The sequence below is a fragment of the Pristiophorus japonicus genome, chromosome 17 (genome assembly GCF_044704955.1).
Source record: "Pristiophorus japonicus isolate sPriJap1 chromosome 17, sPriJap1.hap1, whole genome shotgun sequence".
Lineage (NCBI taxonomy): Eukaryota > Metazoa > Chordata > Chondrichthyes > Pristiophoridae > Pristiophorus > Pristiophorus japonicus.
The window spans coordinates 86,824,967-86,848,664 of NC_091993.1; positions in this window are offsets into that span (position 1 = coordinate 86,824,967).

The window sequence follows — 23,698 nt, forward strand, 5'->3', positions numbered from 1 at the left end:
CCACGATCTACAAGGCACAAGTCAAGAGTGTGATGGAATATTCTCCAATTGCCTAGATAAGTGTAGCTCCAACAACACTTAAGAAGCTCGACAGCATCCAGAACTAAGCAGCCCTCTCGATTGGTACCTCATCCACCACTTTAAACATTCACTCCCTCCACCACCGATGCATCAGTGTGTACCATCTACAAGATGCACTGCAGCAACTCACCAAGGCTTCTTCAACAGCACCTCCCAAACCCGCGACCTCTGCAACCCAGCAGGTGCCTGGGAAAATCATCACCTGCAATTTCCCCTCCAAGTTACCCACCATCCTGCCTTGGAAATATATCGCTGTTCCCTTCATCGTCGCTGGGTCAAAATCCTTGAACTCCCTCCCGAACAGCACTATGGGAGTACCTTCACCATACGGACTGCAGTGGTTCATGAAGGCGGCTCACCACCACCTTCTCAAGGGGTAATTAGGGATGGGCAATAAATGCTGGTCTTGCCAGTGACACCCACATCCCAGGAATGAATTTTTAAAAACATTATTAACTGCCAATCAACCTCTCTTGCCCAGAAACTGAACAATTAAACATTTGGAATCTCATTTCTTCAGATTGTGAATTGCTTTAGGAGATTTTGAAAAGTTAAATTTCTTTTCGTACGTTTCCTTTCTGACTTTATTTTCCCTCTCTCTCTTAATCCAATCTTTTTTTACCCTCTCTTTATTTTTCTTTCTGTATCTGATTTGACATTGAATTCACCCAATCTACTTCATCCTTCTTCTCAGTTCTTCCTCTGTTTATTTCTCAATTCTAAATCTCATTGGTTGAAGTGATACACTATTTGTCCCATTGTTCATCAAGGTCCGAGATGCCCTGTTGCTCTCGCTGCACCGTTATCAGCTCAAACTTCCAGGTACATTGTGGGGAAAATATTTTAAAATCTAAATGTTCATGAACAAGTCTCACAAACGCAACATGGCATGAGATGCCCTACTCCAGAAAAATCTGGGCCATTATCTATTGACTCAATTAGTACACTGCATTCTAACAACATTTTGAATATCATCCTCATATTTACATGAACATGTTTTTGTTTCAAATAAAGAGTTAAAAGTAGGATGACCTTTTAACCAATAATGTTTAACAGTGTTGAGCTTAGAAATGACTGTGAATGATGTTATCCAACAAACGATTAACATATTCACATCAAATTCCTGCCTCCAATATTTTAATGATACTGTTAAACTATTTTAAACCACTTAATGAAAACATTGAGAATTTGTCTGATAACATCGCTCATAGTAATTCCAGGTCTTTGCCTTATAGAGGTCTAACAACATAATCTCTCTATCTTCATCGATGTATCTCAACAGCGAGAAGCTCATCTCAACTGATACAATGTGAGATGCTCATCATTTCTGTTAGAATCCAACCAGATTATATCACAAGGGCCTCCATAATGACCCTACCTACTAGAGATGTAACTATTCTTTATATTTGCTTATTCACGTGCTGTGGGAATGTCTTAGAGAGTTCAAGAGAGTTTGAAGAGAAACTGAGAACTTGTATCTGCAAATGGGAAAAGATGGAAAATAATTTATCTTTCACAATGTGAGGAAGGGTGGGTTTCTTTTCTCTTAAAAATCAGAATCAACCGTGTAAATATCGGGCTTAGAGAGAGAAAAGACTGGTACAAATAAAGAATACAAGGCTTGACTTGAGCACCTTTTAATCATGAGTTCAGTCCAAAGCATATGCTTCTAATATTTCACCAAGGTTGAAAAATATGCCCTAGATTTTATTGAAGATGCTCATAGATGAATATTTAATGTGCTCCTGCAACATTGCTCCGTTCACTGAGTTGGGATTAAAATAAATTAGTGCCTGCATTAGAATAACAGACAAAAGAATGCTAAAGGAACATTCATCTCACTGGCAGTCATTCCTAGTTTATTTTGTAAATACATTGGGCTCAATTTTCCCCAATGCCGTTTTTTTGGTGTATTTGGCCTCGACTACTCCAAAAAAAAGCTTGAAAGTTTCCCCATTCTAATTTTTTAAATTGGCACCATGCAGCCTGTCCTTTAGCTTCGGGGGCGGAGCCTAATGTCTGCGCCAAAAAAAGGATGCCCCCCCCCCCCCCCTGTTTTTTACGTGACTGCTTCGGTTTATGGAGATTTCTCCATTAGCTACGCTTCGGTTGATGCAATGTGCTATCATTCATCGTGGTCCTTCAAATCAGCCTGCTGCCTGTGCTGTGTCTGCCTAGTTATGCCACCCACCCTGCCCCCTCCTCTGCTGCAAACCATTTCTCTGTTCTGTTATATTTTGCAGAACTTGAGGCCCACCCTGATGAGGCCGAAGCCGATGCAGAAGATTCAGACGCGGACGAGCCTGAAGAGGAGAACATCTTCTAATCCCACCTTCCAGACCAAGAGCATGGGGTTGAGGATGAGGGTAAGGAGGAGGGGCAGGGGGAGGGGGAAGGATGAAGCCCCCAGTTTTGTACTCACTCTGGAGGAGGTGCTGGTGCCACCCATTGAGGTGCCAGTCCCTTTCCTGAGTGGTATGAGTGTTGGGACATTCCATGGCTTCTCACAGTCCGGGCTGCGGGTCCCAGTGGGCCACACCCAGGGTGAGGAGGGGAAGTCGAACTCGACAGCGCTCTCTTGATGTGCAGGATGGAGCAGATGCAGTTCAGATGATGGCAATGAGTGCGGAGAGCATAGACCTTATGCGATCACTCCTGGACACCATTAGTGGGGTGGGTGATGAGGTATCGGGACTGTCAGGAGAAGTAACAACACTCTCATGAGAAATGGGAACACTGTCCGGGCACATGAGGGAGGTAACATCGGAGGGAGTTGAGATGATGTCGGGGCACATGAGGGAGGGAATGTCAGTGTTAGCTGCTGCAATAAGGGAACACGCCCAGACCCCGCGCCCATGGATAGAATCCACTGCCACTCCCACTCTAATCCTTAGACCAGCCTATGAAGAATCCCAAGCCAGGCGTTTCCTATTACCGCCTGCACACGCCCCCCGCCGCCCCCCCCCCCCACCCCCCGGCCATCAAGAAGTGCGCATTACCCGAGATGCTCGAAAGAATAAGCATGGTACCAACCTGAGAAACACTGTGCCACCGGCAGGGGTGGAGTCACCAAGACCAAGCACAGTGGGCACTCTTAGAATAAGGTGGAGGAGAGATAGGTGCAGCCTTTCTTTGCTCCTGTTGTTGTTGTTATTATTGTTATTGTTGTAACTGTTCTCAAATTAAAAGTATTTTGTAAGTTATGTAAATTTACATGTTTAAAAGTTTGTAAGTGATCTTAAAGTTTGTAAGTGATCTTAAGTGAAAACTTTAAAGTTTAATACAAGACTATTTTTTATTAAAATTAAGTTAAATACAAACAAGTGTTATACTTTTGAATAAAATATATTTTAAATTATAACTGAATCATTTCCATTATTTGTTCCATTATTAATACAACTTTTATAACTAAAGAAGAATAATTTCATTATTTGTTCCATTATTAGGAGTTAGATGTGGCCCTCATGCCTAAAGGGATCAAAGGGTATGAAGAGAAAGCAGGAATGGGGTACTAAAGTTGCATGATCAGGCATGAGCATATTGAATGGTGGTGCAGGCTCGAAGGGCCGAATGGCCTACTCCTGCACCTATTTTCTATGTTTCTATGTTTCTATTAACACAACTTTTTGAACTAAAGAAGAACCATTTCCATTATTTGTTCCATTAACACAACACAACATTACAGAACAGGTCCAAACAGTAAACATCGTCTATTTGGAATAGTTGCCACTGAGCCTTCAGGCAGCGAAGCTGCTGGCGCAAGGCTCGAGCAATCGTTAAAGGAGTACGATGGCCCACCCTCCTCTGCTGTCATGCTCCGAGTTCAGGTAGTTGCATGGCTTCCATGTCCTCCTCCTCCTCCTCGTCATTTGCATCTTCCTCCTCATCCTCAACGACTCTCACCTCAGGTGGGTCTTCTATTATCAGCTGCTGCTGCCTCATGATGGCTAAGTTGTGCAGCATGCAGCAGACAACTGTGAACTGACCGACAATCTCAGGGGAGTATTGCAAGTAGCCTCCGAAATGGTCCAGGCATCGGAAACGGTCCTCTCAATTATGCTGCACGTCGTAATGTGCCACATGTTGTATTCCTGCTCAGCTTCTATCCGGGTTACGTGTAGGGGCATCATGACCCAGGTGGCGGGGCCGTACCCTTTGTCTCCCAGCAGCCAGCTCTGCCCTTCTGGCTGCTGCTGGAACATGGCAGATACAGTACTCTCACGTAGGATGAATACATCATGGCTGCTCCCAGGGTATCTCGCATCAACTGCTATGATGTGATGCATGTCATCACAGACGAGTTGCACATTCATGGAGTGGAAGCCTTTTCTGTTTCTCGGAATCATCCAAAGGTGCTCGCAAGGCGATGTGGGTACAATCAATGCAGCCATGTACTTTTGGGAAGCCAGTAATCCTGGAGAAGCCTACAGCCCTGTCACGCATAGCTTGGACAGTCATGGGAACTTTATGTAATCATTCCTCTGGGCATATAGTGCAGCAGTCACCTGCTGAATGCAGATATGTGTTGCATGTTGAGAATTGGCGCACACATCCCCAGTTGTGGCCTGGAATGATCCAGATGCATAAAATGAAAGTGCAGCTGTAACCTTTGCTTCAACTGACAAAGCAGTCCTCCTGACACTTCTAGGGTGCAGGTCTGCTTTTATTAACTCACAGATCTCGGTTACATTTCTTTGTGGAAACACAGCCTTCTCACACAGTCTGCACCACTCAGGTGCAGGTATGAACACCTGTCTCGATATACCCGATGTGGGTATGGCCTCCTGCCCATCATCCTACGCGTTGTGAGCTTCCTCACGTGATGATGTCACATGAATCTTCTCCACAGCACAATCATGCAGAAGCCTTGCATGAAGTATGGCATTGTCAATATTGCCCCATAATTAAATTGTAGCTTTGGAAGAAGCTCAAAACAGCAGAACAAAGTACTCACACCTTCTTTCCTCTCTCTCTCCCCAAGGTCGACGCCCTTGTATGGAGCACACCGTGGTCTGTGCATGTGCAATAGGCTTGCTTAGAATGGGAAGCTAGGCTTTCAATGAAGAAACAAAGTCTAATGCAATTCTTTAATTTTTTATTTTTTTCAAAGTACCATCCCACCACCAACCGAACGTCTCCTCACCGTGCTCAAGGGTCGGCCAGCAGAATCGCTCCTTTGCCCACACACAGGGGCTCAGCGTCCATCCCCCACCCCCATCCCACCCGGGCTTCTTTTGAAGCTGCTATATAGATTAAGGTTTCTCATCCCCTCAGTTCAGCTTCCACCCTACCTCATGCCCCCTCCCGGCTTCTTTTGAAGCCGAGCCCTGAGCCCCTGCATCCGGACGAGGGAGCAATTCTGCCGGCCGACGCTCTGACCCTCGAGCCTGGTGAGGAGACGTTTGGTGGTGGTGTGGCACTTTGGAAAAAAACAAAAATAAAGAATTGCATTAAACTTCCATTTTCTTCCTTTTGACTTTGAAAAAATTTAGCTTCACGAGGGAGAGAGAAAACAGGGAATTATAGACCGGTCAGCCTGACCTCAGTAGTGGGTAAAGTGATGGAATCAATTATTAAGGATGTCATAGCAGTGCATCTGGAAAATGGTGACATGATAGGTCCAAGTCAGCATGGATTTGTGAAAGGGAAATCATGCTTGACAAATCTTCTGGAATTTTTTGAGGATGTTTCCAGTAAAGTGGACAAGGGAGAACCAGTTGATGTGGTATATTTGGACTTTCAGAAGGCTTTCGACAAGGTCCCACACAAGAGATTAATGTGCAAAGTTAAAGCACATGGGATTGGGGGTAGTGTGCTGACGTGGATTGAGAACTGGTTGTCAGACAGGAAGCAAAGAGTAGGAGTAAACGGGTACTTTTCAGAATGGCAGGCAGTGACTAGTGGAGTGCCGCAAGGTTCTGTGCTGGGGCCCCAGCTGTTTACATTGTACATTAATGATTTAGACGAGGGGATTAAATGCAGTATCTCCAAATTTGCGGATGATACTAAGTTGGGTGGCAGTGTGAGCTGCGAGGAGGATGCTATTAGGCTGCAGAGTGACTTGGATAGGTTAGGTGAGTGGGCAAATGCATGGCAGATGAAGTATAATGTGGATAAATGTGAGGTTATCCACTTTGGTGGTAAAAACAGAGAGACAGACTATTATCTGAATGGTGACAGATTAGGAAAAGGGAAGGTGCAACGAGACCTGGGTGTCATGGTACATCAGTCATTGAAGGTTGGCATGCAGGTACAGCAGGCGGTTAAGAAAGCAAATGGCATGTTGGCCTTCATAGCGAGGGGATTTGAATACAGGGGCAGGGAGGTGTTGCTACAGTTGTACAGGGCCTTGGTGAGGCCACACCTGGAGTATTGTGTACAGTTTTGGTCTCCTAACTTGAGGAAGGACATTCTTGCTATTGAGGGAGTGCAGCGAAGGTTCACCAGACTGATTCCCGGGATGGTGGGACTGACCTATCAAGAAAGATTGGATCAATTGGGATTGTATTCACTGGAGTTCAGAAGAATGAGAGGGGACCTCATAGAAACGTTTAAAATTCTGACGGGTTTAGACAGGTTAGATGCAGAAAGAATGTTCCCAATGTTGGGGAAGTCCAGAACCAGGGGTCACAGTCTGAGGATAAGGGGTAAGCCATTTAGGACCGAGATGAGGAGAAACTTCTTCACCCAGAGAGTGGTGAACCTGTGGAATTCTCTACCACAGAAAGTAGTTGAGGCCAATTCACTAAATATATTCAAAAGGGAGTTAGATGAAGTCCTTACTACTCGGGGGATCAAGGGTTATGGCGAGAAAGCAGGAAGGGGGTACTGAAGTTTCATGTTCAGCCATGAACTCATTGAATGGCGGTGCAGGCTAGAAGGGCTGAATGGCCTGCTCCTGCACCTATTTTCTATGTTTCTATACATATTCTTTGCCTTCTTGACTCCCTCCTTCGCCTGAAAACAATGGTGTCTTTCTGCGTCGGTTTTTTAATGTGCGCTGGTTTTTCTTAAGTGCCCAGAAGATTGTTCAGGAGTGGTCACATACGACGTCCTAGGATAAATGTAAGTTGGCCAAACTTGCATAAATGTGAAAAACTGGAGCAGACATCAGTTTACGCAAAAAATGACGCAAAAAAACTAACCTAAAAAAAGCGTAACTAGCTGAGTTATGCTGGCGCAGAAGCTTTGGCGAAACTTGGAGATTTTAATTTATGCCAAAAAAAATGGCACGTGCCAATAAAACGCCGCTGATAACTGGGGAAAATTGAGCCCATTAACTGTCAGCTTAAAAGTGTTTTGCAAATTACTAACAGAAGTAAAGGGAAGGCAGGAGGAAAAGTTAGAAAGAGAATGAATGGAAAAGAAAATGATATAAAAAGAAAAATGAGATAAAATATTAAGAAGCATTCATTGATTCCTTGTATCAAATTATTTCTGCATTTAGCTCCTCCTTTCTTGTTGCCCCTGGTCTATTACAATCCTTATGATTATCATATTATGATAAGTCCTTCATATGTAACCAGCTTGCTATCAATCTGAGCTTCTCCAGTTAACAATTTCAATTCTGTTACTTTTATCATTACTAATTTTACCCCATATTGTTTCTGCTGTTTCGCCTGTTGTTGTTATCAATTACAGTCAAATGAGCAATTTCATCTCACAGCACAGGAGTGCTGATGAGAAAAAAGATCAATTTGGTATTCAAAGCGATATATGGACCCAGGCACAAATGTCTACTGCGGACGCAGCGCTGGCAGTGACTCCCGCCATATTGGGCGTGAGTTTAGTGGCAGCGCTACGGTTTTGCGTCCCGATCTCCTATGCCCAGAGATCGTGAAGTGATCACCGTGTGCATCACTCCGTTAGTGCCCCGGCCCTGAAATTCACTTCCACCCCCCACAGCAGCATTGGACAAAAGCACCGACAGCTGCAGGAGGTGCGGGTCGGACGGGTGATGATTAAAGGCGAGGTGGCCGAGTGAAACATTTTTTAAAAACTTACCTTCTTGTTGCCGCTCCTGATTCGATTTCTTCGCGGGTCCTGACCGCGATCTCTCAGCCAGGCAATCTGCATGGTGGTCCAGGTAGGTGCCTTTTTCTTCTGCAGAGTCGGCAGTGTGGGCCCTTCCCTTTAAGTGAGAGAAGAGCCCTCAGACACGGAAGCTCTGCACGGTCCAGTGTGCAGTGTTGTTGCGCCGTTAGCGCCCTGGGAAGGAAATGGAATGCTTGATTTAGCACTCCACTTCTTTCTGGGGGCAGCAACCCAAATTTCTGGAGCGGGGCGAGACTTCAGAGCCTGGTGCTAAGTTTTGCGCCTCCGACTGTTACCGCCCCAAAACGGGGCGATCCTGAATTTCTCCCCCTTCATCTCCTGTAATCAGGATGGGGGAAGTTTTAGGTAAACTTTAACACACAGTCCTTTTGCATCATTTTCCTGGGATTTCCCTTATTCAAAAGGCCAGATTAGACTACAGAAGAGTAGCCAAAGACTTTAAGGATCCCTAACCACACAATCAGCTGACCAACAAGGCTAGTAATATGGGAAAATTCCCTCATGTTCCTCTGTGCAAGGACAGTGGCCAGAATGACAAGCAATGGAATCTGAAGTCGGCCTACAATCCTGTAGAAGGTATCCAGATCCATAAAGAAAGGCTGTACAGATGGTAAAGTCCAAGTTAAGAAGCTGATATTTTCAACAGTTCTGTGAATAGATCCCTGGGAATTGCAGGAAAGGGCTCGGTGCATGGATTGCACTCTTTTATTTGCAGTGCTATGGTGAAAGATCAGGGGAGTGGGATTAATTGGACAGCTCTTTCATAGAGCCAGCACAGACATGAATGGCCTCCTTCTGTGCTGTAAGATTCTATTATTCTATGTTTCTAAACAAAAATATCATGCAGATAAAGAACTCTAGTGGTCTTTCTCACTTGCGCAGGACTGTCTGACAGTATAATTTAAATGGTGGTAAGGTCAGACCTGAATAATTCATAAATCCATGGATACTTGGATGGTGACTTATGTTAAGAAGATATTTGCACATAAGAGCTTTCAGCTGGACTTCAAGCACTTTCCTTTATGATGTACATTTGATAGTCTCAGAGTTATAGCTTGTGGCATGGCAATTGTAGTGGATGCACCTGTGAGTATGCTCACAGGTTTTTAGAGCTATTGCTCCCAAGCCGCCTGCATTTTTTGCGGTCTGGAAGAGTCCGTGTTCCATGTGTTTGTTCAGTGTGTGAGTATGCAGCCCCTCTTCCGTTATTTGAAGGGGCTGCACCTCGATTTCAGGCTGCACTTCAGTCCCACGCTCCTGATCTTTGGGCACCCGGTACGGAGAGGAGCGGGCAGGTCGGAAGGCCTCCTCGTAGGACTGCTCCTAGGCCTGGCCAAGGTGGCCATTAACCGGTGCAGGCAGCGGGCGGTCAAGGGGGTCGTTCAGCCCGACTGCCTGCCTCTCTTCCGCAGTTACATCCGAGCCAGGGTGTCCCTGGAGATGGAGCATGCGGTGCCCACCGGTACGCTCGCGGCCTTCTGCGAGTGATGGAAACCGGAGGGACTGGAGTGCATCATCAGCCCCAGGAACAGAATTTTAATTTCATTTGGCAAAGTTCCTAGCTCGTTTGTAAATTTGTGGGTTCTTGTGCCCTTGCCAAAAGAGGGCACTTGATTTAAAGTTATTTTAAAACAGTTACAGAGCTATTGCATTGTGAGTGGCTTAACCAGTTACATGATGTTCAGAAGATTCAATAAAACCCCAGTCAACTGGGTCTAGGTCATCCATGATGAGGTATACAATTGTGAGCCTAGTGGATGAACTGGAAGACAAAGCTTCTACCTGAGGCACTCTTGATTTGGCAACTCACAACCTTTTGGTCTCAACATTGAGATTAACAACTTCAGATCATAATCAGCACTCCCATTTTCTCGGACAGCAAGTGTTGGTAATAGTTCTGTTGTTGCCAGTTACGCCTCCTCTGGACCCATGTTTTGATTCTTTATTGACTCATTCCCCCCACTTTTTCGCTGGCTCTGTACTTGCTTAAAACCTGTTAAATCTCTAACTTCTTCCAGTTCTGATGCAAGGTCATCGACCTGAAACATTGGGCCGGAATTTGCGGTGGGTAATCATCATCATAGGCGGTCCCTCGAACACCAAAAGGGATGAGTTCGCAAATGTTTCAATGAAGGACCCGATATTCCAGTCCTGAACTCCAGGGGGGGAAGATGCCTGTGTGGTGTCCATTGCACGTCAGCCACCACACGGGCTTGACAGGATGACTGGAGACATGCTCTTCTGCACGGACCTAGTGCGCACACAAATCGCAGTGTGGGCAGGCCCGTGCTGCCCCTGAGCCCTCGGCTCATCGCGGTGGGTAACAATGGGAAACGAACAGCATTCGCCGTTATTACTCCTTTGAAACTGACCTCAGCTTCAGGATGTAACGCATACACATCCTAACGCGGAAATCCTGATGTTGCGGCAGTCATTCACTGCTCCGACACTGGCTGCACTGTGCATCCCCATCTCCCCTATCCCCCATAGCCGGCAATCAGTAAAAACTTGGACTTTTTCGCAGTAATATCGCTGTTAAATACCCTATTAAATGTTCGACCTTGATGGATTAGGTGTAACAGCGTATTGACTGCTAAACAAACGTTACGGCCCTGAAAAACTAATTTTAATTTTGTGGAGTGTCAAATTTCAACATTATGATAAAAATTAAAATTAAGAAATTAAAAAGAAACGCAATTTAAAAAAAAAGTTTGTTCATGATATTTCAGATTCTACCTCATCCCCATGTGAGAGCCTTGTTTTGCTCTGTCATATTTTTAAAAAGTCAGAATAAAAGCAGGTTCTCATTTGCTGTCTGTGAGAATTTTGCAATGTGATTGGCTGCTTCGGCAGCTTGTTAACATCACAGTAGATCACGCTAGGGAATCGCCACTACACTGCACTGAAATCACTTGTGCATCGAAAAAGGCAAACATCTCACCACAGAGGCTGCAAGTCACACTTGACAGCCACACGTGTACACTTCCATCAGAAGGTGATTGGATGGCAATCAGGAGCAGAGCCACTGTCCAACTTTTTTGATCTTGGAACATTCAGTGCTCCAACTGCATCCTGAGATCAGTTTGCATTGCAAAGAACAAAGAATTACATCTGGACCGTCAGGGAATTATGTGAAGTTTTAGTGGTTATTCCTGTGGGGGCATCAGGAAAAGTTGTCTTTTTGGAATTTACTTGTTCTTGGTTGCCTCTTTCAAGAACTTGGGTGGGTTTGGTGGAGTTCAGGGCAAATTATGTATGGCCGGTGGAGGGATTGGGCTTGAAGTGCCAAATAAACCCAAATTACGATACTTTTGGAAGATAACGCTATACAATCTTAGCGGCCCACAAGTCACACGGTAGCCCCACCTCTTCTCCTGAAACAGTGAAACCATATCCTTTGCCACTGCACACTGCCAACTCCTCCTTTGTCATCTCTAGTGCACCCCCCCATCACTCCTCCCACTCCCCCCCCTCCCCGTGCATAACTCCAATTTCTCAACATTTGGCTCTGTCCCCGCCACCCCCCCCCTCCCCCGCAGTGTGTCTCTGCCAGTGTCTCTATCTCTCTGTCTGTCTGTGTGTGTCTTTCACTCTCTGTCTGTCAGTGTCTGTGTTTCTGACAGCGAGGGGAGGGGGAGGAGAGGGATAGAGGGAAAGAGGGGGGGCAGGGGGAGGGGAGGGAGGGAGGCAGAGGAGGAGGGAAGGGAGAGAAGGGGGAGGGGGAGGGAAGGGAGAGAAGGGGGAGGGGGAGGAGAAGGGGAAGGGGTGGGGAGGAGAAGGGGAAGGGGGGGAGGAGGAGAAGGGGGGGAGGAGAAGGGGAAAGGGGGGAGAGGAGAAGGGGAAAGGGGGGGAGAGAAGGGGAAAGGGGGGAGAGAAGGGGAAAGGGGGGAGAGGAGAAGGAGAGGAGAAGGGGAAAGAGAAGGGGGGAAAGGAGAAGGGGGGAAAGGAGAAGGGGGAAAGGAGTAGGGGGAAGGAGAAGGGGGGGAAGGAGAAGGGGGGAAAGGAGAAGGGGGGAAAGGAGAAGGGGGGGAGGAGAAGGGGGGGAGGAAAGGAGAAGGGGGGGAGGGAGGCTGAACGGGCTGGGCCCGGCTGGGCCCAAGACTTCGGGCAGGGCCTGTCCCCAGCACCAGATTTACAGGTGGGTGGCGTTGGGTCGGGTCGGGTCGGGTCCGGGGTCCGGGGTCCGGGGTCGGGAGTGCGGAGGGGCGGAGGGAGGTCGGTTCGGTTCGGGTCAGAGGCGGGGGGGAGGGAGGGAGAGAGAGGTCAGGTCGGGTGGGGGGTGGGGGGAGCGCAGGTCGGGTCCGGTCCGGTCCGGGGGCGGGGGAGGGGGGGAAGCAGGAGTCGGGTCAGTGTCGGGAGGAAGCAGGAGCTGGGCATGGGAGGCAGCCTTATGCATGCAGCCCCAGTGAGGCCATTTGGCCTGGGCTAGGGGCTGCGTGCTTCTGGCCCCTCCCACACAGTTTTGGGCGCCTGGAGCTACTGCACATGCGCGCCCACTGTAGCACGCATGTGCAGAGGTCCCGGCACTGTTTTCAGCGCAAGGACCTTGCTCCGCCCCCTACAGCTCGTGCTGCGCCGCGCTTGACTCAAGAGGACCAGCAGGGAGCCAGAGAATCTGTAAGTTTTTTTTAGGCGCACTTTGTGGCGCGAAAAATGGGCGTCCAGGTCGGGGCTGCGCCGTTCTAGGCGCGGCCCGAAACTTGGGCCCAATCTTACCTTACCATCAGACTTAGGTACAACAACAGTGGGTGTAGCCCAATTACATCGATCTATCTTACAAATAATGTTCTCAGTCTCTAGTCTTTTGAGTTCTTGTTCAACTTTTTCCTTGAGTGCATATGGTACAGAACGTGGCTTGTAATAAACCGATTGAAGGGATGGAAAATTCACAAGAAACCCCCCTCTGTGTTTGAGCTCATTCGAAAGGAAATTTAAGTTGGAACTATCTACCGAAAAGTTTGGAACTCTAAAGTGCTTATGGAAGAAACTATGAACTTTAATAGAATTTTGGATTTTAGAAGACAAACTCAAGGCTGGGGGCGGACCCAAGGATCTAGCAAGAGACAGTCTAATTAAGTGAAGCTACCTGGGTGTGAGGACTAAGTTAACCTGTCTGGAGGCATGAGTATTCGAAAATCCTTCCCCAACAAGAGACATTAACATCACAAAATTACCCAGAGGTAACTACCCATCAACATGGGTCTGGACAACCATTTCAGCTTATACATCACAATGAGGCCCAATCCAGCCTATATGCGAAAGACTAAGCACAAAAGGACATTGCAATTATCAAACTAATATTTCCATCAGGAAACAGTTTTTGAACATCAACTCATCCAAAACATATCAGCTTTTAACGAGCCCGACAAAATATTACAAAGAAGAACCAAGCCCGCCAAAATTATACAAAGGATTTTGAACAGATGTGGCGCCAAGATTAGAACACTGAAATCGTATAACTGGCCCCTGTTTTCAACAGAGGTTAGGTGGTTGTTCGGTAGATACAAGGCTGCTACTACCTCAGATGCTATACTACACCAGGTGCTATACTTCGAGTATGTCATCACGACAAGGAGACAAACCAACGCGACAGTTGTAAACTAACTTCTCCAGCTTCGAAGTCCTGAAGGAAGGAAGAACATCACCATCGCAGCAGCGACCGACCACAGTCAATGTGGTGTCAACGGCGATCTACCGTTAACTATCAAAAGGATTGGTAAGCATAGTCCCTGCCTGCTCTGGAGTCTAACCTAGCTAGAATTAGGTATTGGGAGGTGGGAGATATAATTTACTGTAACCCCCTTTGAATGTGTAGTGCATGGTTCTTTATTAGAGCGATTTTAAGTTTGACCTTGTACCTTTCCTTGTATTGTCCTTTATTAGAGTGATTGTAAGTTTGGCCTTCTATTTTCTTACTAGAATAATAAGGCTGTATTACTTTGACTGTAATAAAAATGAAGTTCTTTTGCATCAAACCAGTGTCCTTTGCACTTTTGTCACACCCCCCAAACAAATCCAGAGTACAGAACCCAAGGGAGTGGGAGCGCTTCGAACCGTTCAAGTTGGTCAGAAGGGAATCTGACCCCCTTATAGAGACTACCCCCTTACGCGATCTGGTGCCCTTCTGTACCCTGCCACTTGCCTTGAAGCCTTGGATCCGACTGCCTGTTTCGCAGAACACCTTCGGATACTTCTTGATATCATCCGTTGATGCAAATCTCGCTTCCACACGGAAAATCTCACTCCAATCCAGCTTCAGTGATCTCAACCAATTTCTTCCTAGTAAGGCAGGCTTGTCTCCTTTCACTACTATTAGAGGCAAGTTCTGAAATTGATCCTTATATTTCACCGGTACGGTGATCCGACCTACCACAGGAATTTTCTCTCCCGAGTAGCCTCACAGCTCCATCTTGGATTTCTCCAATGGGAAATCCCGCAATTTGTCAAGGTATAGCAACTCCGGGACTACACTCATGGATGCACCCATGTCAATTTCCATTGGTGTCTTGAATCCCGAACAGCTATGTGGATTTTGACACGTTACAAATCGCTGTCCGTTAACCTCATGCTCCTGATGACGTATAACTCTAACATCTCCACGTCCTGTTATTGTTCTTCCATGCTATGTAGTCTCTTGGGATTTCTACTCATAGCTTTTAACGCTGGACTCATAGCTTTGAAAACTGGTTTACCCTTCAGTCGGCATGCCTTCGCAAGATGCCCAGTCTTTCTGCAGAAGAAACACTCTGCCTTCACATATGGACAACTTTGCGCAATGTGTTGTTCCAGGCACCGATAGCACGACTTCGATGCTCTGTTAGAATTTCCAGTTTCTGAGACTTTGGGCGCCCACCGCATTTTACTTTGAACCTGCAGGCGATTCACCTCAGTTAACTGATGACATTAATTATTATTTAATTCTCGGAAATATTGATTGGCCATGCCCATCGACCTCACTGTCTGACAAGCAAGCTCAAAAGTCAAGTCATCCATCGTCAATAACTTTCTTCTGATCGCATCATTTTTCATCCCACGAACAAAATGATCCCGCAATGCTCGGTTTTGAAAGTTTCCAAAATTAGTGAATAGATAGCTTTTTTAATGCTACAATGTAATCACTGATACATTCATCAGCCTTTTGATCCCATATATTGAAACGATAGCTTTCAGCAATTTCTAACGGTTTGGGTTTATAGTGCTGCTCCAGCTTCGTTAAAATCTCTTTAAGCGTTGTGTCCTTTGGCTCGTCAGGACAAGCAGATTTACCAGAGTTTCAAACAATTCCGGTCCAGCTTCCGATAAGAAAATCATCCTCTTACGTTCCAATATTGCCTGATTCTGGACTGCATTGTCTGGAACTTCGATTATGTTATTTGCAGTGAAATACATTTTTTAGCCAATCCACATACGCTTTAAAACATTCTCGGTCGTGTCTATATTCACCCAAATGCCCCATTACACCTGCGGGTGCTGCCATTTTAATTTCTAGCTGTTCAGACAGTGTGCAATCTTAAAGAAGGTGCACGAACAGAAAGACCTGGGGGTACGTGTGCACAAATCGTTGAAGGTGGCAGGGCAGGCTGAGAAAGCAGTTAGAAGGCTTACGAGATCATGGGCTTCATAAATAGAGGTGAGAGTACAAAAATGTGGAAATTATGATGAACCTGTATAAAATACTGGTTCAGCCCCAACTGGAGTACTGTGTCCAGTTCTGGGCACCACACTTTAGGAAGAATGTGAAGGCCTTAGAGACGGTGCAGAAAAGATTTACGGGAATGATTCCAGGAATGAGGGACTTCAGTTACATGGAAAGACTGAAGAAGCTGGGGTTGTTCTCCTTGGAGCAGAGAAGATTGAGAGGAGATTTGATAGAGGTGTTCAAAATCATGAGGGGTCTGGACAGAGGAGATAGAGAGAAAGTGTTCTCATTGGCAGAAGGGTCGAGAACTAGAGGACAAAGATTTAAGATAATTGGCAAAAGAACCAAAGGCGACATAAGAAAAAACGTTTTTACGCAGCAAGTGGTTAATGCATGGCCTGAAAGGGTGGTGGAGGCAGACTCAATTTTATCTTTCAAAAGGAAGTTGGATAAGAATCTGAGGGAAAAGAAATTGCAGGCTATGGGGAAAGGGCCGGGGAGTGGGACTGGCTGAGAGTCGGCACGGGTTAAATGGCTTTCTTCTGTACTGTTAGCATTCTATGATTCTATCATTGTATGAACCCTGGTGATGCCCATAATGGCAAGATTACCAGCGAGTCTTAATATACATCAATCTAGGTAACCATTAACATAACGGCCCAGAAATTACGGTCCGAGGTTTCCCCCAGGCGGATGCCTCCAGCTGGTAGCGAAAGTAGCTGGTGGTGTGGGAGGGTCAGAGACTGGCAGTCCTGGGCCTTTACACGAAGGCCTGAGTAGAGGACCACGTATCCCAGGAGCGTACGCATCACTGGGATCACATGAGCCAGCCCAACCTATCAGAGCAGGGGATCCCCATTCATACTTATGTGAGTTCCGTATATATGGAGCTGCCGCAAGTATGAATGGGAATACCCCCAAAACACAGAAACCATTGAAAATAACTTTTTAAAAAAACACATATTTCAAATTAATAAAAATGGAATTTAATTAATTATTCAAAACAAAAATTACATTTTTTGGAAAATATTTTAAAGGGTCTAAAAATAAACTTATCTTATCTTAAATCTCAAGATTTAAAATATTCAAATTTTTTTTTTTAAATTTATTTTTCTGAACTTTAAGCGTCCGAAATTGCTCCCTGCCCGAAACGGGGCTCACGCACCGCATCTGACCGTCCATTACCGCTGATTTGGATACGGTGTTAATCAGATAGAAATTGCCCTTTTTCATGGCCGGAACGGAGCGGTATGTTAATTCCTGGTGGTAATGGCTAGTGCCTGTGGAGTGGAGTTTGGACCACGAAATTGCCCTCTTACCCATTTGATGCAAACCGTCTTGCTAAAGATGCAGCTGCTCCCTAGCCTTCTCAAAGGGCAGGTTTGCACAGCTGTGTTTTGAGTTCCTCTTGACCTTTCTTTGCACAGGATGGCCGGGGTCCTGGAAGCTCAGAATGCTCTCATGCACTCTGGGCAACAGGGCACGGAGCGTCTGACTGCTTTCGGCTCTGATGGCTTCCAGAGAATGGCTGCTGGCATGCAGTCTCAGCTGGAAGCTGTACACATCACTGGGATCACGTGGGCTGGCCCAACCTATCAGAGCAGGGGATCCCCATACATACTTATGTGCATTCCGTATATACGGAACTGCCACAAGTATGAATGGGAATACCCCCTAAAACACAGAAACACTGAAAATAACTTTAAAGCAACAACACATATTTCAAATTAATAAAAATGGAATTTAATTAATTATTTAAAACAAAAATTAAATGGTTTGAAAAATAGTTTAAAGGGTCTAAAGGGCCCCAGCCACTTCTGACTGAAGACCCTCTACGCAGGCCTTCGCATAGAGGCCCAGGATTGTAAGACTCTGACATCTGCCTGCTGCCATTCCACCACGGACCACCGGGGGCCTAACGATGCCACCACAGCCCGCCGACCTGTGCTCCAGCAGCTTGGTGGGGTAGGTGGGTTGCTGCCCCTGGGGAGTGGCGCTGGCTCCTCGGACCTGGATACTGATGTTGCCTCTCTGATTCACATCAGCCCTGAGCCGCGAGCTGCCACTCCGCAATTACTGCCAACCATGGCTTCGCCCCAGCCACTTCCGACTGAAGGCGCACATGGGGATGCGGCCCAGTCTTCAGCCGGCCCTTCCAAGGCCAGCCAGAGCTGTGGCTTCCTCTACATACACACACACTGCCGCCTTTTGAAAGCCATGATTCAGCCACAGGGAGACACTGCGGCGTACTGTAAGGATAGGTCTGCATAATAGGGATAATAAGGAGTTGGACAAGGGTGATAATGGATTATGTGAATGTTTTTGAGACCCATTGTTTGGGTTGTAGTGTTTGGAATTTGTGATCAGGTCTCTCATTTCAGTGTGAGGGAATGATGTGTGAGAGGGCTCACAGGTTGGCCCATGGACATGGCCAAATGCAGGCTTAAGTGGGCATTGACTTACGTGAACTGGGCAGCTATGAGAGGGGCCGCAAATTCAGACCCACCAAGTCCAAATATTCAATTGGGGAACTTATACATTACATTTTTTTAGGCATTGAGCCAAAAATTCCGACAACTATTATAATACAGACAATGGAGTCGGGGCTTATATTGGAGCTAGGCTCCTCCACTACAATCAGGAATAATGATACCTTTAATTTCAAGCAATATGCTACTCTTTGAGAGATAAAGATTTCTTTGGCCTCAACCCTTAGAATCCATATCTCCTTGAAATGAAGAGAGTCTATTTGAGAGTGTTCAACCAATGCTAGCTAAATTGGTGCTTTCAAGAGAACATTTCAAAGTGAGTCGCTGGTATTGATCACAGGGTCCATCACTGCAAGGCACTCCCATTTAATAGAAATGAAAGGCAGAGATCTTTATATGCTCATCTGTAGTACTCCACGTACACAGCCAATTGAAGATTTAAGGAGGAAAATTCCAGTAGTTTGTGCCACACGTTAGTGGCAGGAGATGGTGCTGAAATGCGTTGACAACTGATGCTGGTTCCAGCACCGCATGCCATATCGGCGATTCCGGTCGTGCGGCCGATAACATCAATTGCCGGTTAGCTCGCCATGATGGAGATCAGGGAGTGTGCAACGCTCACTGGACACTCAATCTCCCAACTTCATTATAGCCACTTATCTTAACGTCAGCGCAGAAGAACAATAGGGAGAGCTGGCGATTACAAGCAGAAAGTAGGCACCATCCCCAATCAGCTGTACCTAATAGGGATTCGCAGCTTCAGTGCCTGTGTGCTATTTCCCGCAACTGAAACAGCTCTCTTTAGTCATTTGAAGTTTTTTTGGTGACAGGGAGTATTCATTCAAGTGCAGACGTCATTCATTATTTGTTAAAGGCTTCTACTCACAACACTTCCTCACAGTCATGGGGCTTGTGGGATTGCGGCATTACCTCAGGAGGATGATGAGGCAGAGGACAAGGAGGAAGAAGACGAAAGAGGAGGATGAGTAACAGGAGGAAGGACAGAGGCAGCAAGTCAATGGGCCTTTTGGACGGGCTGTCCGTGACTGGCTCATCAGACTCCGATCCATATGAATGAAAGCCCAGGTCCCCATCATGCAATCCCTGTCTCATGCCATATCACAGCGTCTTCCTGGACGCAAAGGAGAAATGAGAGAGACCGCAAAATATTCCAAACACCATTAATAAATGTATCTCTAAACATATCACACTTATCACATGCATTCTAAGAAGTAATGATCCTTGTGTCTGCCATAGTTGAATAGCTGTCATTGTGTGCAAGGTGTGAGATGTGGGTGTGAGTGTTGGTCAGTAGAGATTGTTGGTGGCTAACTGCTGGGGGTGTGATACATTGAGCAGTGTGTGAAACTTGTGGAAAGTCACATTTGTTGAAGCCTTCACTCATCCTGCCCACCTGTATGAGCTTGTTAAAGTTATTCCTGCACTGGGTGTGGGACCTGGAGACAACAGTGCTGCCCATAATGTGGTGTGCCACCTCCCTCCACATAATCCGACAGACTTGTGGCGAAGGTTACTGCTAGTTGGTACAGGATCACCTGCCTTCATTGAAAAATCCCCGGGCTTTTTCCCTGGGGCAGCGATCTGCCATCAGCATTTGTAAATGTGCTCCTTTTCTTTGTTCTTCTTATGGTTGTTGAGGCAGCTGCACACCCAACAATGCTGATAATGAGGTGCTGCAGCATCAATGGACCTCCCCTTTAAGCACTGTTTAGGCTACACCCGATATTGGTTCATCTTTTTAGTGTAACGCCAATGAGCTAGAGTTATTAGACTAGATTTCTGACTGCAATCATTTTAATGAGGAGTGAGCATGAATTCTGCGTGCAGTCTAGATGATTTTCAACTGGCGCTACTTGGCTATAACGAATTTCTAGCCACCTTCAGCCTTGCATTTGCCCCCACAGGCACTCACAAAATCGTTGAACATTACTGCAATTATGCTAATCCAGCAACAAATACACATTATAGTTGCGGAGTAGCTATTTGCACTAAGTCTCCTTTCTGCGCATGAAGCGAGAGTTAGGACAAATATCTCCAACTCCGCCCCCCCAGCGCAATTTCCACTAACCCTTTTCTGCACATGCATCCTCCTTTCCTCCCCTCTCCACCCCCGACGCCCAATCAGAAACAGGCCCCAACGTTGCCTCAACTGCCTCTGATCCATCAGCAGCCTCCACCCTCCGATCAGGCAGCGGGCGGCCAGCACCATTTCGAGGAGAGCGGGCCTGACGGGGAGACCGACCCAGTGAGCTTGGGGTGCGGGGAGTGTGAGAGAGCGTGGGGGGAGGGTGGGGAGAGCGTGGGGGGAGGGTGGGGAGAGCGTGGGGGGAGGGTGGGGGGAGTGTGAGAGAGCGTGGGGGGAGGGTGGGGGGAGTGTGAGAGAGCGTGGGGGGAGGGTGGGGGGAGAGTGAGAGAGTGCTGGAGGGGCGAGGGAGAGAGCGGGCTTGGGTGGGGTGGGAGAGAGCTTGGGGGTAGGAGAGAGAGAGCGAGCTTGCGGGGTGGAACGAGAGATCTTGGGCGAGAGAGAGAGCGAGCTTAGGGAGGGAGAGAGAGTGAGTTGGGGGCAGGAGAGAGAGACTGGGGGGTACAGAGAGAGAGAGCTTTGGGGGGGGGGGAGAGAGAGAGGGAGCTTTGGTGGGGGAGAGAGAGAGAGAGCGGTCTTTGGTGAGGGAAAGAGAAAGAGAGAGCCTTGGGGAGCGGGATAAGAGAGAGAGAGACACACAGGTGGTGGGGGGGGGTGGGGGGGGGGTGGGTCGGAGATGAGAGAGGGAACTCAGAGAAGACGGATCACATTCTTCCAACCACCTGGTGCGTGCAAATTCGGTATGTGTGTTACAAGGGACATCATTGGGGTGGATGAAATCCAGAAGTCATGACACTGTCACTATTCACTTCATACCCAATAAACATGTTAACAATCCCACACAATGCTCCATCTATGTGGGGGGGGGGGGGGGTAAGGTCTTGTGCTTGGGTAAGTGCCTTCAGCTGGTGGTGGGATGCACTTACGCTGGGGTAATGGATCAAATTACAAAGTTGAAAGTCACTCAGTACTTGGACTGGGTGGTTCTAGTTACACATTCCAGAGGAACTTCAGGGTGTGGCTTATCCTCCAAGGGGACCAATCAGCAAAAGGTCTGGAGAGCCAATCAGAGAAAGGGCTGCATTTCAGTTAATACAAATAAACACATCCTTATAGTTGGCTGAGGAGAGCTAGATGGCACAGTAAGGGAGTGCACACACAGATACTTTGATACCAGTCTACATCTTGATACCCTGTTTTCTGAAATCTCATTTCACCCCACCTACCAAATTTGGGACACTCTGAGTTGCTTATATATTACTGCACGGGACAGGTGGAGTACTTTGAGTTCCTGTATTCAAAAAGTTCAGCTCGAGAGTCCAGTATTTCACCCACGATTTATTTCTCATCCTGGGAAACAGTTTGTGAAGGTTTGATCCATGAATAAGTCCTAACATTAAAGAGCTGATAATACAGGAAGTCTTCTCCATGTCTAATAGGCTAAGTGCATCCCAAATATTAGTAGCAGCACAAAAGAAGCTTGCAACCGAACAGTTTATTGAGCCCCAGGTTATTGTTTAAATTAGGAGCTTTCCTAGTGGCTGTAGAGCTATATAGCACTCCAATTGTTCAGTTCCTGTTACTAAGGGGTGGTGAACTGGAGTCCAGATTTTCGAAGCAAATTTGGCTTTCTCCTTGTAATTGCATGATCCAGAGTTTATTTTCCTATTGTTCTTTAGTCTCCAGTGTCTAGTTCTCAAAAGGGATCCTTTGTCCCGCAGTGGTTTAAGAATAAAATGGCACCAATCTATAAGTAGCCAGCAGCTATATATAAGTTTCGGTGCGGTGGCCCCGAACTGCAAGGACCATCAGCACATCGGGGTCTTCAAGGTACAGGAGAGCGATGGATGTGAAGAGGGCAACTGAATTGGATGTCACCAAGGTCCAGGTCGCCGATTGGATTGCGGGCAGGTACAGCAGGAGCGGCGAGGTTGGGGCACAGGAGCAACGAGGTCAGAACGGAGAAGAGGCGAGGTCAGGGCAGAGGAGCGGCGAGTGATCGTGGAACGACGTGTTTGGAGCCCAGGAGAGGCGTGAATCCGGGGCCAGAAGAGACGAGGGCCCAGGGGCAGCACGGGTCAGCCCACACTGCGCTATGTGTGCGCACTAGGTCCGTGCGGCAGAGCTGGTCTCCAGTCGTCTTGGTTAATCCTGGACCAAGACCTAGCCCGTGTGGTGGCTGGTGTGCAACGGCCACCACGCGTTAACAAAATCCACACACAGGCATCTTCCATCCTTCAACATGTATTTTGGGATCTGGAATATTAGGTCCTTCACTGAAGTACCTGTGAACTCATCCCTTTTTGCCGTGGAAGCAAGTCATCCTCGATACAAGGGACCGCCTATGATGATGAGCCAACAGCTCTTCACTGGCTGTTGATGCTGATATTCCGGGCTCCGACCTATGTGGTGTTTCCAATGCATCATGTGTCATATGGTAGGAGTGCCACAAAAATGTTTTTTTAAGAAATTACTGAATGAGGCCAGCGCACTTCAGCATAGGCACATGAATTGTTTTCAGCATCAAAGGTATCTTAATCTTTTCTGTCATGCAGATGGTGTTGCATGTCCCAAATAAGTACAATGATTTAAGATAATATCCTATATTTAATGGATGTCCTCCGACATTGAGCTCTAGAAACAATAATCAATGGTTAATATTTACCCCAAATTGGGATGGCTGATTAAGAGAAATGATTGCTTCAGTTATCTGTATGTCTTAATACAGGATTATTGTTTTGACACAATCATTTTCTGTCACTGGTCCACAGATTTAAGAATGCGAACGATAAGAAAGAAAAGAAAGATTTGCATTTATATAATGCTTTTCACAACCTCAATAGATTGAGAGATAAATATTGGCTAGGACACTGGGTAAAACTCCCCTATTCTTCTTCAAATAGTGTCAGAGGATCTTTTACATCCACCTAAGAGGGCAGAAGGGGCCTCGATTTAACATCTCATCCAAAAGATGGCACTTCCGACAGTGTAGATTATGTGCTCCAGATCTCTAGAACCCACAACCTTCTGACTCAGAAGTGAAAATGCTACCAACTGAGCCACAGCTGACACACCCAGTAAAATTAATTATCAGAATCTAATACTCTAATGACCCCGATAAATTAACTCCATATTTGTCTTGTTAGTGATATTGCATTTTGTGTTGAGTTGTGTAACTCATCTGATTGTTCAGTAAGTACAATTGCTGAGAATGGAAAAATGGTTGATTTCAAAATGGACCAGAATAGAATTCAAATATGAGCATTAACCTTTAAGCTCATGTTTAACAGTTTTAGGGGTCGAAATTTCCCCTTTTTTTGAAGCCCATTA